A 14,734-nucleotide genomic window follows, 5' to 3' on the forward strand; every position below is an offset into this window, starting at 1 on the left:
ATTACCCCAGTCACTGAATCAATCCACCTCATAGGGGGCCTTCCCCTCCTGCGCTGTCCCTCCACCCCACCAAGCACAATGTCCTTCTCCAAGGACCGGTCCCTCCTTACAACATGTCCAAAATATGTTAGACAGTACTTTCTACTACTTTATTTACAAAATTTAAATACAAATTTTAACAAATTCTTTACATTTCACTCACCCCCCCATCAAATTGTACAACCCAATGACTAATCCTCCCTCCCCCTGAACACCCACATCCCTCTGCTTCCAGCCCCTCCCACCCCTCCTGCATCCTTATTTTACAATAATTGTTTTATACAATATTTATCCTTATGGGACTGAGTTCATTCAGCATGATGTTCTCCAGTATCTCCCAAATCAGGCAATAATTTACAAAGTTATTGCTCCTGTGTGCTGCATAGTATTCCATTGTGTGAAAGTATAATAATTTCTCCATACCGTGTTAGTCTGTATGGTGAGCAAATTATTCAAGAAACTAGACTCTATAAAGAGGAATGTTCCATTAGAATCGGGGAGCTGGGGGTAGGGTCATCAATAACATGTGTTATGCATATGACAGAAACTTGCTTGCTGAAAATCAGGAAAACTTGAGGCACTTGTTGATGAAGATCACAGTGTGCATGCAGCCTTCAGTATGGATTGTACTTCATTGTCAATGAAACAAGGATTCTTAGCAGTGGACCATAGGCAACATTATGATGGATGGAGAGGAGATTGAAACTATTAACTACTTCATTGTATTTTTATCCACAATTAACACCTGTGGTACCAGCAATCAGGAAATAAGGAGATGCACTGCAGTGGGCAAATCTGCAGTTATGGATCTCTCCAAATTATTGAAGAGTAATGATGTCAGATTGAGAACTAAGGTGCATCTAATTCAGGCCATGGCCTTTCTGATCACTTGCTATGCATCTGAGAGCTAGACAATGAATAAGGATGAGAGAAGAAGAATTTATGCCTTTGAGCTGCAGTATTGGAGAAGAGCACTGAGTATCATATAGACTGCCAAGAGAACAAACAAATGTGTCTTCAAGAGAGTGCAGCCGGAGTGCTCTTTGGAAGCAAGAATGATGAGTCTTTGCCTCAAGCATGTGGCTATGAATAGCTCTTCCTTGCAGAAGGGCATGATACTTGGAAGAATGGAGGTTTGGCAAAGGAGAGGAAGACCTCTCGACCAGGAGAATTGACACAGTGACTTCCACAATGATCTCTAGTGTGTCAGGAATTGTGACAATAGCACAGGATAAGGCAGGCTTCAGATCTGCTCATTGGGCTGCTATGAGAAGTACTTGACTGGATGGCACTTAATAACAAATGTACAAAATATAATCATTACATACAGACCTTGTAGGGTTTTTTTTTCTTTTATTTTATTTTATATTGATTTATATACAAAGTTTGAATACATTGTTTTTCACACTAGATTATTCCAATTTCCTTCACTCCCTTTATCAAATTGTGTGACAGTATGACTAATACCTCCCCCATTCTCACCCCTCTGCTTCTACCCCCTCTCTTGGATCCTCATCCTCATTCTACAATAATGGTTTCTCCCTATGGGACTGAGTTAGCTCATTCTGTATAAGGCTCTCCAGTCCCTCCCAAGTCAGGTAGTAATTTACAAATCATTGCACTTGCGTGATGCATAGTATATGGCAGTTAATTAACTGCAATTCATAGTGACCTCATGAACAACGGCTCTGAACCCTGCCGTGTGTCATGCCTGCCGTACTTGACCCCACTGTTATGGTCACCTTGTCAATCTATCTCCTGCTCCTTCACTGACCTTCCACTTTTCCAACATGATATCCTTTTCCAAAGACTAGTCCCTCCTAACAACACATCCAAAAAAATCAGATGAAGTTTCTCTATCTTTCCCTTTAAAGAAACACCTTGGTTGTACTTTCTCCAGTAAACATGCATTTGTTCTTTTGCAATGAAATGTTCCACCACTGAGCTATAACCTCATCCTTTGTTCTTTTGGAAGTCCATGAGATATTTAGTACTCAACTTCAAAAATGCAACTCAAAGGCATCAATTCTTCTTCTATCATCTTTGTTCATTGTCCAGCTCTCACATATGCAGAAAGTGATTGAAAAGACCATGGCTTGAAATCAGGTACATATTAATCTTTAAACTCACATCTTAACTCTTCAGCACTATGGACAGTTTTCTGACTGCAGACTTTCCCAATACAGCATGTCCTTGGATTTCCTGTTTGCTTGTGCCAAGGTGGTTGATTGTGAATCCAAGTAAAGAAAAAGAAATTGAGTTTAAAATGCAGAACTGATTCATCCATTGTGTTATTTTCATAAAATTAAAAGCATATGATTGATTCTAGCTGGACGATGACTAAGGATGGCAGAAGAAGAAGAAACAATGTCTTTGAGTTTTTGTGCTTGAGAAGAATATTGAAGAGTGACCCAAGAGAACAAGCAAATATGTCCTAGAGAAAGTGAAACCATGAGGCTACTCAAGGCAAGGATTTTGAAGCTCCATCACACATACGTTAGGCATGTTGACAAGAGAGTCAACCAGGCCTTTAAGAAGGGAATCATACTCATGGAAGGGTAGCATGGAAGAGGAAGAACTTGGAGGAGATGGATTGACACAATTACTGGAGTATGAGGTTAGATGTATCAGGGACAGTGAGATTAGCTCTAGATAGATCAAGATTTATAGCTATTGTGTGTGCATAAGTCTATAGGAGTCACAGTCAACTCGATGACATATAAAGTAATTAATTTGAGAAAAAAAAAATCTCAGAAGTACTGTGCCCTCTCATGAAAAAAAGCACACCTAAGCCTGGAGAATTGAATCAACTTCTTCATGACCATGTAGGACATAAGTCTCCCATATTTTTCTAACTGAGATCCGTTGTTCATAGGGTCATATAATAGCTTTTAGGTTTGAAACACATATCTTTATGTTAGTAACCAATTGCTTAACTCTTGTTCCAAGAAGGATTAAGATAAATTCCTACTTAATCTGAAAGAAAAGAGCACTGGTGGCCTAGTGGAAAGAAGCTGCACCGCACTCCTGAAGGCATGCAGTTCAAATATACCAGCTGCTCAAAGGGAGAAGGATGGACAATCTCCTCTCATGCTATTAACTGCCTCTGAAAACCCACCAAAGGCTCAGCTATGGGTCAGTTCTGCTTCAGTACAAATCAACAATAACCTGAAAGAATCCCCAAACAACTATTAAAATATAAATACAGGTCAAAATAATTCAGGTAATTTTTAAAATATTATTATAAATCTAAGTAAAAAAACTTGGCTTAGAAGTCACATAAATCAGACACCTAATAAAAACGGTAAGAAATTATCAGTGGATATTTATTATGTGAGATGCCCATATATGGATATCAGAGTACAAATTGTTCTTTAAGATAAAAAAGCAAGAACAGTTAGTAGCTTGGATATTTAATTAGTTTCTTCTATAATTTGATCACAGTCTTAAGTTCAGTGTTTATCCCATTCTTTAATTCTAAGGAATAATTCTAAGATAGGATTTCTTTTTCAAATCATCTACAATGTTTGTTTATAGTGAACTAACAAGATTGGGTTATAAGCATGGGTTAGGACTGTAAAAATTGCTTGTTTGGACCAGTCTTAAGCTCATGCTATGTTAAATGGGTTCAACAACTTAGTTCTTGTGCTTAAATTTTTTTCCCTATAATTATATTTTATTAATTTTCATAAACATTTACAGAGATTTTGGGCTTCCACTCATTCATTGTTGCACTATTCTCTCTACCCTCCTCCCAGTTTGTTCTTGTCCAAATGCCACAGTGCTTGTCAAAGCCAGTTCTGATTAATCTTCTTTGTCAGTGTGTCCTTTGCCATTCCCCATCACTCCTCCCTGAGAGAGACTTCACCCTGAGTCATAAGGAAAAGGGGATGGCGTATTCTCTTAGCTACTTCCTGCTGAAAAGGGACGCTGTGGGTTTCAGGGTGAAGATCTTCTCTCACTACTCTAAAGGGCCCCTTTGGCAGTAGGAAACACATAGACTATTATGGAGATTGATTTTGGAATTTAGATGCACTCTTATTGATTGTGCTTGGCCGTACATGTTCATATCCTTGAAGATGTATCATGGGGGTGTTGCAACCTAGAAGACACAAATTTGACTAACAAGTTATAAGTACATGAGTCCAAAAATTATGGAAAAGTAAAAGAAAAGATTCTTTCATTGTTTTACAAACCATGTAGCCCTCGCTCTAGTCTCCTGAGATGACAGAAATACCCAGTTATATATCTCTTTTAAACAGTTCTCTCCCTCCTCTGTTTCAGTGCAGTATACATTATTGAACCCATCTTACTCAGTCTCTCCCCAACCCCAAGGACAGTCCCATTCTACAACAGTGGCATCATGTAATATTTGTCCTTTTGTGTGCTTAAATTTTTTATTTTCTTGGAAAGCTAAAAAAATAATCTATAATTCTCTTATTTTTAATGACCTTTTGAGCTCTTCATGGGTAATATCCTTGATATCACCCCACAACTCACTTAGTCTTCTATCATTGGTGTTCTATGCCTTAAATCTATTTTAAAATAACCACAAAATTACAATGGAATTGATAAAAGATCGTATCTTGAATCCTTTGGACTTAATTTCATTTTCTTTGGCTTCAATTGAACTTGCATGCGAGTAATCAATGACCTGACCCATAGTCTGCTGTTAGCCTAGTTTTGACTGCTGATATTGAGATTCTCCAACAATTTATTTCACAAATCAGAGGAACTCTAAAGATTGTATTGAAATGTCAGGAAGCCAAATCTAAAGGAAAACATGTCTAAGTAAAAAAGGTGAACAGATGGTTTCAAAGGGCAGCTCGGGAAGACAAAGCAAAATATTATAATGAAATGTACAGAGAATTGGAACTAGAGAAGAAAAAGGGAAGAACTCACTATTTCTCAAGCTAAAATAATTGAAAAACAAATTTAGGCCTCATTTCAGATGTCACAATATATCAAATGACCCAGAAAGCATCAAAAGAAGATGAAGGGAATACACAAGGTCACTAAACCAGAAGGAACGGATTGATGTTGAAAAATTTCAGGAAGTACCAAATGAACAGGAGCCAATGATAGTGAAAAAGGATGTGGAAGCTGCATTGAAGGCATTGGAAAAACATAAGACCCCAGGAATTAATAGGACATCAATTGACTTGTTTCAATTAACATGGATGCACTCACCACTCTATGCCAGGAAATTTGGAGGACAGCTGTCTGGCCAATGGTGGAAGAGATCTATATTTGTTCCTATTACCAAGAAGGGTGATCTAACTGAATGTAAAAATCATTGAACAATATCACTGATATCACATTGTAGCAAAATACTGCTGAAGATCATTCAAAAATGCCTGGAACTGTACATATATAACAAATTGCCAGAAGTTCAAGTGGGATTTAGGAGATGCCGTGACACCAGGGATATAATTGCTGATGTCAGATGGATCCCAGCTTAAAGGAGGAAATACCAGAAGAATGTCTATTTGTGCTGTATTGACTGTGCAAAGAAGTTTGACTGTGTGGATCATGACAAGTTGTGGCTGACATTGAGAAGGACGGGAGTCCCAGAGCACTTGATTGTGCTCATGAGGAACCTATATGTGGAGCAGGAAGCTGTTGTATGAACAGAGCAGGGGAGCATGACATGATATGGAATTGGGAATGGAATGCATCAGGGATGTAGTCTGTCTCCATTCCTGTTCTATCTATATGCTGAGAAAATTATCCAAGAAGCTGGACTCTATGAAGAGGAATGTGGCATCAAGATTGGATGGAGACTTATCAATAACTGGCATAATACAAATGACACAAACTTACTTGATGATAGTGAATAGGATTTGAAGCACTTGTTTCAGAAGATCAAGGAATGCAGCCTTCAATATAGATTGCATCTTAATATCAAGAAAACAAAGATTCTTACCACTGTATCAATAGGCAGTGTCATGATGGATGGAGAAGAGATTGAAACTGTCAACAGCTTCATCTTGCTTGGATCCATAATTAACATCCTTGGTTTCAAGTAGTCAGGAAATAAGGAGATGCAGTCCAATGGAAAAATCTGCAATTAGGGACTTTCCAAATTATTGAGGAGTAGTGATGTCATTTTGAGGACTAAGGCGTGTCTTATTTATGCCATGGTCTTTTGATTACTAGCTATGCACCTAAGACCTGGACAATGACTAGGGATGATAGAAAAAGAATTGATATCTTTGAGCTGTGGTGTTGGAGAAAATTGAACATTCCTTGGACAGCCAAGAAAACATATATATGACTTGGAGAGGGTACAACCAGAGTGCTCTTTGAAGGCAAGAATAATGAGGCTTTGCTTAACAGACTTTGGACATATTGTTAGGAGGTACTTACTATTCCTTGGAGAGGGACATGATGTTGGGAAGGGTGGAGGGTTGGTGAGGGAGAGGAAACCCGCCAACCAGGTAGATTGACAAAGTGACTGCTGCAATGGGCCCTTGTGTTTCAAGAAGTGTGAGGACGGCACAGGACAGCACTAGGTTCAGAGCTTTTGTTCAGAGGATCACTATGAGTTGTACTCAACCCAATGGCGCCTAAGAAGAAGAAGAACAACAACAACAACTAACAACATTTTCTATAATGGGACTAAATACATTCACTAGAATGGTGCTTTTGTAATAAAAATGAAAATACTCATGGACATGGGTATGAGTGTGTTACGCATGCACATACATAAAGATGATCCCTGGTAATGCAGTGGTGTAATAGCTTAGTTGATAACCCAAACGGTCTACTGTTTAAATCAAAAAATTGTTCTAAGGGATATGCATGCAACTATATACTTCCCTAAAAAAATACAGCACTGGAAATTCTATAGGGCAATGTTATCCTGGTGAGTAAGATGGCAATTAGGGAGAATAAATAAATCTTTTCAAGTTGTATGCAGAACAGATCATTTAAGAGGCTTGACTTTATGAGCAAGAAGATGGCATCAGGATTGGAGGAAGACTCATCAACACCTTGTGTTATGCTGATGCACAACCACAACCTATATGTTGTATTCTAAGAGTATTTTTTAAAAATTATTGTTAGCCACATTTGAGTTGGCTTCAACTCCATTAACCGTGTGTTAATTAATGGAACTGCTCTACAGGGTTTTCTGGTCTCTCAAGTTTTACAGAAGCAGGTGGCTAAGCTTTTCTTCAACAGAGGCAGCAATCTTTAGTTTTGCAGTAGCTCACAAACTACTGTCAACACTTGGGCTCCAATATTGTTCTAGGGAATTATTTTTAAGATGACAGAGGTTAGACACCGGTGAAATACTTGTTAGGATTTCAAGTTTCAGTTGTTAAGTCAGGTCACAATGAGTAGAGTGATGATGGATGACAAGCTCCTCCTATGTTACTCCTTCAAGGAGTTAAGATACAAAACTATCTTGAGATGAACTGAAAAGATACAATTGTTTTCCTTTTATTTTAAAGTGTTTGTATGAGCAATCTAAGTTCATATATACCATGTCACAAAGTACTCAGAGTATTTACGAAAGAAAAGAAAATGATATGAATTTCTTTGTTGTTGTTAAGTGCCATCAAGTCGTAGATGACTCATAGTGACCCTATGAACTAAAGACTTGAATGTTTGTATACCTTTCACCATTTTTCTAAGTTCATAGAGTTTCCAGAGGCAAGCTGTTACAGAAGTGAATGCCACTCCTGCTTCCAAACCTATTTTAATCTGGGAGCTCCACTAAACACTGTCCACCATGGGTAACTATTATCATATTTGACACATCAGTGTCACAGTGTTCAGCATCACAGCCACCATGAGTTACCTCTGTACAGCAAATTGGCAGACCAGTGCTATACCACTTAGAAGAATATTTGAACAAAAGTAATTAAAACCAGGCCTGACTGATGACCAAATGTCTTTTGAATTACAAGGCCAAATCCAGTCAGCTCACACCCAATAGTGAGCAAACATCCCACACTCAAGCCCCAGCTAAAACCAGAAAACATACCTTTGTAGAATCCTGCTGCTTCTCACATCTTTCCAAACTGGGTTCTAGCCCCAAACTGACAACCAAATGCCTTTGTATAATCCGGCTAATTTCTTTATGTTTTAGAAATCCAGTTGTTTTATTATTTTTTTTATGTTTTATCAATCCACTTAATTTCATTATCTTTAGAAAATTAAGCTTTATGATGGAACTTTTGAAATAAACTGACATAGGGGAATGCAGAGGCATAATTGGTATGCATGCATTTTGCAATAAATATGTTCTTGTTTCTGAGTAAGTTTCTACCCTCATTTTATAGATAATATAAGATGGACAAAGAAAATCTTTTCAATGCTGATTCATTTTATAGATTGGTTAAAATAAAAAAGAAACAGTTCTTGTTAAAGAAATGAACTTTATATTCAACAAAATATAGATTAAAAATATATGAGCAATGATTTTATATTTACAATTCTTTTCCTCAAAGTGAGTAAAATAATACAGTAAATGTATGCATGGTGACTGGAATATATGACTCTTGTTTTTTTAATGGAAAAAGATACCCATGAGAATATCCACAATGATGTGCTGTTAACGGTTTGATTTTTGGCATTTTAAAGATGTGTTTGTTTTTTTAAATTATTACTTTAAGATGTACCATCATCTATACGAAAACATTTAAAAACCTATTACACGATACTAAAAACATACTATGAACTTCGAGCTTATGAACATAAAAATATTAACAATAATCTCTATAGTTCACCATGACAATCATAGAATATAAAATGATCACATACATAAGTTAAAGCATCATGAAGAGGACAAGAACTATAAGCAACCTAAGATATTTCTGTTTATAAAAATTTGAAAAATTAATATTAGCTTAGGATAAGATTAGTTGATTCGATACTAAAGTGTTCAATGGAAATAATTCTATTCAACAGGACATGATTACTTGTATTTGATCTAACAAAAAAAATCTACAGGTATCATTTGAATTTTGCCCTTTAATGATTTCTGGATATCTTGTAAAGCCATGTCATATCTGTATCTCTGTTTTAGAAATTTTTAGGTTCTTAGTTGTTCTTAGTTCTCAAGTATTCAGGACATGCTATAATTCACTTTGCTTTATTTCAAACATGTAAGGAGATGCCCAGCCAACCCAAAGGTGTGTGGTTAGAATCCACCACATCTGCAGAACAGAAGGATGGACAATCTCTTCCTGCCTCTGTAAAAAAGTTGGAGGATCAGCTTTGAGTTGGTTACATTTCAAGAGTACACAACAACAACTTCTCTCTTTCAGATCTATTGTACATAGGGTTGCTATGAATTGCACTGGACTTAACCACACAAGCACAACAATAACACATGTCTGTATTGATACACTGCTTTTGGAAGCAGGAGTGGCATCCACTTATTAAATAACATGCCTCTGGAAACTCTATAAACTTTGATAAATATAAACAGTTGTAGAGGGGCTTCAAGCCTTTTGTTGATAGGGTCACTATGGCTAATGCTCAACTTGAAGGCAATCAACAGTAACAACATACACTTCTTAGGGAAGGTCTGGTGACCTAGTGGTAAGGAGTTGCACCTCGACCCAAAGGCATGAGGATCACAGCCACCATTCTTCTGTTTTAGAGAAAGATGAACAACCTTTTGTATGATTCATAGTCTCTGAAAACCAGCTGGAGCATCAGGTATGGACTGGTTCCAACTTGATGGCACACATCAGCAACAACACACAGTTTAAGCATTTCTTTTTTGCCCTCTCTTCTCATATGTTCCCTTTAAGTGATGTCATTGTCTAGTTTATGATGAGATTTAATAAATCCTTTCCCTCTTCCTTTCTCAGAAAAAAATAGTTCCCTGGAGGGAAGGGAAGTGATTAAGTGAGTGAACTCCAAAGGCTCCCTACAGGGCTATAGGCATCCTGCTAGGTAAGAGTAAATAGAATTGTTTGAGATGTCAACAATTAGAACAGAAAGAGTCAATAAGAATTGAGGTGCAAGATTAGCAATAGAGAAACTAGGAAAGGGGAAATGTTCCTTTTCAGAGTTAATGGCGTATCTTTATTTGGAAAGTTCTGAGGTTCACAGTGCTGCTCTGTGAGCATACAAATGTTTCTAACAGATTTTCCATTCTAATTTTAGATATTTTGGATGTTGCATTAAAATGCCTTCATGTTTTGAACAGATATAATTAAATGCTATTTAATGTGCCCTTCAAAATGAAGCACTTCAATAATTTACTGTACTTCATCCCACAGTGCTCAAGTCCAGAGCAATGATTACACCAAATTGATCTCTTGACATTTTTCACAGCACTTCATTTTCAAAGTAGTTGGTCTTGTACACATGCATATCAACCAAAAATATTGCAATTCAGAGGAGCTCTTCAGCCGACTGTCAAATAAATCTATCCTTCTCCAATGCTTAATTCACTTGAAAGCTAAATCCTATACATTTGATGGTTCTCTAAATGAGTGCAATTACTCTTCATTTTAAGGCTTCTAAAAATGCTGTTTCTTGTTTAAAATTACTCCATTTGCATTCACCTCAGTAAGTCTGAATGGATATTTGTTGTGTGGAAGCCTAATTTAAATAAGATCTAATTTAATACACTTAAACACCTAGCATAGGTAAGACTGGTTGTGCTATTATAAACTTTAAAAAAAAAAGTACAGAAATATTTCATCTCTTATTTCTACCTAATGGAGATTAAGTGTCTGGTTCATGGGACAATTAAAGAGTAGAAAAGTAAAGGAATGGAAATGTAATTTGGGATTAAATCTGAATATGAATGTTTGATCATTATCCATAAAAAGGATCTTATTCATTGTGCACATTGGGAAAACATTATTTCCACCATGTTTAATGTATGAATGCACAGTTTCATCCATGTAATTCTCTCCAAATGAAAATCTTAAAGTTTGACTTTGTATAAACTTATTTTCTTTAATTCTCCTAGTGGACATGCCAACGAAAGGTTTATTAAATCAACATTAAAAAGATACAGAAAGGTCTATTTTGCAAGGAGTAATATGAAATGCTAACTCTTGTATCTTGATGATACATACGGTTCAAGCTCAACCAGTAAGCTAAAGTATGATGATTAAAACTTCCACAGTGGTAGCACAGAAGACAAGCCTGGAAATCCACTTCAGTAAACATCACAGCCAAGAAAACCTTGTAGAATATTACTTTTATCACACAAGGTTGCTATGAGTTGAAATCAACTCAACAACATCTTTGTTCCTCCTCTCCCCCCATTATGAATACACAGAAACCAAAATTTGACCTTTTGTCTATCCAACCTTAATTTAAAAACCATCCCAAGAACAGGTTTGAGGCCTTGAACTCTAGAGCAAAGACCAAGTGAACTGCGGGAGAATATCAAGAATATTATCCGTGAAGAATGTAAAAAGTCACTGCACAAATAGAGGAAGAAGAAAAGGCCAAGATGGATGTCGGAAAAGACTGGATATTGCACTAGAGGGCAGAGAAGCCAAAGGAAAGGGAAGAAATCAGGAAGTAGAGGGACTGAAGAAGCAGATTTTAAAAGGCAGTTCAAGAAGACAAAGCAAAGTATTATAATAAAATGTGCAAAGAGTGCCAGATTCAGAAAGTCAAAAGGGATGAACTTGCTCAACATTTCTTAATCTGAAGGAACTCAAAAACAAATTGAAGCCTAAAACTACAATACTTAAAGAGGGTATCTATGGGCAGAACTTTGAATAATCCAGGAAGCATTAAAAAAAAAAAAAGAGAGAGAGAGATGAAAGGAGCACACTGAGTCATTGTATCAAAAAGAATTGGCTGGGGCAGAAGATTTTCATGAAAGAACACATGACCAAGAGACAATGTTGATGAAGGAAGAAGTCAAGCTGCTCTGAAGGAATTGATAAAAACATGACCCCAGGAGTTGACGGAATACCAATAGACATATTTTAACCAACAGATGCTGCCCAGGACATGCTCACCAGGCTGTGCCAAGAAATCTGGATGTCAAGAACCTTGCCAATGGACTGGAAGAAATTCATCTTTATCCCAGTTTCCAAAAAAAGGTGATCCAGTAGAGTATGGGAATAATTGAACAATATCACTCATATAACATGCTAACAAAATCCTGCTGAAGATTATCCAGAAACTACTGGAATAGACATTGACAGAAAACTTCCAGAAGTGCAAGCTGTATTTAGATGAAGTTCATGGCAATAAGGACATCATAGCCAGTGTCAGATGGATCTTGCCTAAAAGCAGAGAGCATGATAGAGATGTGAAGACACTTGACTATGTGAATCACAACAAATTGTGGCTAAACTTGAAGAGAATGGGAATCCCAGATCACTTAATTATGATTCTGTGAAACCTATATTTGGATCAGGAAATATTCAGGACAGAGCAAGGAAACATTGCACAGTTCATAATTTGGAAAGGAATGTGTCAGGGATGCATATTGTCCCAAGGTTGGACTTTACTGAGGAGGAAGTGGCATCAGGATTAAAAGAAGACTAATTAAATCCTGAATTATGCAGACTGTACAATGTTGCTTATTGTAACTGAAGAGGACCTGAGGTGTTTGCAGAAAGTCAAGGATTGTAGACTTCAATATGGATTGAAACTCAGCATGAAGAAATCAAAGATTCTCACCACTAGGCCATTTGGCAACATCATGATAGATGGAGAAGAGACAGAGATTGTTCACAATTTCATCTTACTTGATTGGACAATCAACACTCTTGGTACCAAGAGTTAGGAATTAAAAAGGTAAATTTTATTAGAAAAGCTGCTGTTGAAGACTTCTCCAGAGTGGTAAAAAGGAATGATATTAGTCTAGAGACTAAGGTGTGCCTGATCCAGGCCATGGTCTTCACAAGTACTTGGTATGCATCAGATAGCTTACCAGTTAGCAAGGATGATAGAAGTGAAATTGATGCGTTTGAATTGTGGTGCTGAAGGAGAGTATAAAACATATCATGGACTACCAAGAGAACAAAGCAGTCTATCCTAGAGAGGATGAAATCAAGTTGTTCTTTGGAGCCAAGAATTTTGAATCTCTGTCTCACATACTTTGTGCATGTCTCCAGAGGGTCCAGTCCTTGGGGAAGAGCATCATACTTAGAAGAGTAGAGGAAGACCTTGGATGAGGTGGATTGACACAGTAACTAGCATAATGAAAGTAGGTTTATTAGAGACAGTAAGACTGGCTCAGGATAGAATAGGGTTGAGAGATATTGGACACAGGGTCACTATGAGTCTCAAGCTTCCCAATGACATATAACAACAACAATGTGTGAAATATTGAAATTAACATAAATCAGAAGAATACAACAGTATTTAAGAAAGAAATATCTCATCCAGGAAGTTTAATACTATTAATTAGCAAAATAAAAGCTTTTGTCGTCCTTTGATATACACATGTCTTTTCCTCTTCCCCTATTATTAAGTACTTCAAACTTCCTAAATACCTAAAATAACTTTTACCAAACTTATGCTAAAATCACAATCACAGTGTATATATACAGTGTGCCTACTGTCCTAGTTATTTTCACAAAATCTTATGTTTTCACACCTTGAAGAAATTTAGAAGCCACTATTGCAAGTTTGCCAACATTGCATAGGTAATAAATTAGATTTCAATGTAACCTGAAACTTTCAGCTTGATTCTTTCAATTTTATAATTTCTTTTATAAATAGCAAAATTGTCAAAGCATTCAGTTTCAATGTATTGTTTCTAACTCCCCCAAAATGTTAAGGAAAACAATTATTTTCTTGGTTAAAAAAATAAATAGAATTGTTTTGTTGTTGTCTCCTGTCAAGTTGGAAGTGACACACAGCTGACTTTCCAGTGGGTTTTCCTCAGTAAATCTCACTGGAGGAGATTGCATCCTTCTCGCTTGGACCATGTGGTGGATTCCAACTGTGTGCTCTGAGAATTGAGAAGAATTTCTTACCACTGGACCACCAGAGACCCCTAGAAGTTATTTTACTCACTTTAAATGTTAACTCGAGTTTACCTTTATTCTATAAACCTGTAAAAAAAGTGTCTTTTTTACAACAGAAGACTGGAGGGGGCAGTTGTTCTGTTTTTCAATTAAGAGTATTGAATTTATTAAGCCAGGTAAACAACTTTTATGTAAAGGGATTTTATGTAAGTTTTATTTAAAGGGAAGGTGCACTAGAATATTATTCAGTGGACCTTAAAAGGGGATTATTATCATATTCGAATTTCTATTTCTTTGATTTATCAAAGTGAATACTTTTAATCATTTCCACAGTCTGATTCTGACTCATGTCTGTCAGAATAGAAGTGTGTATGCCGAGCATTTTCCGTGGCTGAATTTTCTGAAGCAGGTTGACAAGTATATCTTTGAAGTGCCTCTGCATATACTCAGATCAAGTGAGTGGTTAGTTAGCAGTTCAAACCCACCCCAAGACACTTTGGAAGAGAAGGCAAATTCCTTCTGATAGGTCAGACTCAATAAGCCTCTGGAGCGTAGAACACCTTCTTCTCACATAGAATTGCCAGAGTCAGAATTAAATCTAAAGCAAATAAAAGCAATTCCAACAGTTATACTTCCCTCATCTCAAGGCTTGTACGAGACAATGAATACAGTTTGTGTAACAGTGGGTGGTACAAAGTGGGAACTTGGAGAATATTAAGTCTATCGACTTTCTCATTCCCATAAGCTACAGAAGTAATTTGGAAAAGCATAAA

Source organism: Elephantulus edwardii, unplaced genomic scaffold (assembly GCF_000299155.1).
Source record: "Elephantulus edwardii isolate Elephantulus edwardi_28Jun2011 unplaced genomic scaffold, EleEdw1.0 scaffold00159, whole genome shotgun sequence".
NCBI classification, from domain to species: domain Eukaryota; kingdom Metazoa; phylum Chordata; class Mammalia; order Macroscelidea; family Macroscelididae; genus Elephantulus; species Elephantulus edwardii.